This window comes from Perna viridis, chromosome 14, assembly GCF_037379345.1.
Source record: "Perna viridis isolate PV_CMFRI_1.1 ecotype Kerala chromosome 14, ASM3737934v1, whole genome shotgun sequence".
Taxonomy (NCBI): Eukaryota; Metazoa; Mollusca; class Bivalvia; order Mytilida; family Mytilidae; genus Perna; species Perna viridis.
This window is the reverse complement of record NC_142458.1, coordinates 35,026,322-35,027,750: the sequence shown is the minus strand read 5'-3', so window position 1 is coordinate 35,027,750 and position 1,429 is coordinate 35,026,322. Positions and strand designations below refer to the sequence as shown.

General features: G+C 26.8%; 1 long non-coding RNA gene across 1 annotated transcript; it reads right to left on the bottom strand.

Moving 5' to 3' along the window:
- Positions 1-16: 16 nt before the first annotated feature.
- On the bottom strand, positions 17-1,192 carry LOC148599123 (uncharacterized). Its single transcript, XR_015918679.1, has 3 exons — positions 1,027-1,192; positions 540-608; positions 17-112 (listed from the first exon to the last, which is right to left on the bottom strand). It is a non-coding gene; the product is annotated as an uncharacterized LOC148599123 (long non-coding RNA).
- Between the last annotated feature and the right edge of the window lie 237 nt (positions 1,193-1,429).

Below are 1,429 nucleotides of genomic sequence, written 5' to 3'. Positions count from 1 at the left end.
GGAATAAACCTGTAAAATTGGTCCAAAATTCCCAATAAAATAAACAAGTAATCTGAGTGTCAGGGTTCTTTATTTCATCATATGTGGATATGTTTTACAAACGAAAAAGGCCCTGAAATAATAATTACAATAATTAAGTAACAAGCTACACGATTAAAATTGCGTTACATACATATTATGCATAGGAAAGACATATTATTTCCTATCTTCACCATTAAAATTACGAAACTATATCTTTACTATATCTAGTTATCAAAATGAGTTTAATGCATTCTGATCAATATAAGCACATCAATACTATATTTTAGTATGCACATCTTTGAGAATGCATCTTTATAATACTCTGCACATATATATTTATATGTATATATATAACAGCAAAACGGCTAAATCGCTGTACGATTTACTTGAAAAATATGAAACATAAAATAAGTCGAAATAATTAAGCAAGACATTTAGCTTTTTTAGACACGACAATACAAAGACAACACAATGACATTACATTTGATACAAAATGTGAACAATACACATAAACATACCTCGCATGAGGTGCAAGAGGCCTCGTTTTCCACGGACAGTACAATTATTACATAAGCTGTTTATTCCACCTGAAGGAACAATATTAAAATAATAACTAATCTGTTAAAAATATGAAAACGTAGTTATTTCCCTTGATTTAGAATATTTAATAAACAATTTATCTTTTAAGTATTTTTAAGTTTATAAATTGTTATACTGTTGTCTGAACACCTCAATTTTACTTATAAGTTTAAGTACACAAGTTTGGATTTTAACCATTTTATTCTTTTATTTACAAAAACATAATATTATTATTACCTCAATATTACTGTTATCGATTATTTGTTATTCATACTTTATCTATAACTGTTTATAAGGTTTTAGCATTCATTCACAGGATCACACATATTTTACACACCAATCAATCAATCAATCAAATATTGTAAATTAATAAACAATATTATTTCCACAAAACAGATGATTAAAATAACTATTAAGGTAACTGACCTTCATTGCATTATCAAATCTTCCACAGACTTTAGATTTAGTCAAATTATGTTGAAGTTCAAAGAAAATAAATTATGGCTTCCTTCTTCAATAGTTTTCAATAGAGTGTCCAGAACAAAAGAAATATTCCCGCTCAAAACCAATGACCCATAAACTGACCTATAGATATAGACTTATCCTTATATAGTGTTATATAGAAAGTACTAGAGACAGAGACTAAGTAAACATTGATTGTTTTAATGATTTTTATTAGAGAAAGTTAAATAATTAATAAAGATATAAAACAGTTATGAGTATATAAAACACAATAAACTATCAACATTTCACTCTGCCACATAAACATGACAAACTGAGTTAAAAGTCCTAAATTTTAACCTTCTTCCACTGAACCAAATCACAACTT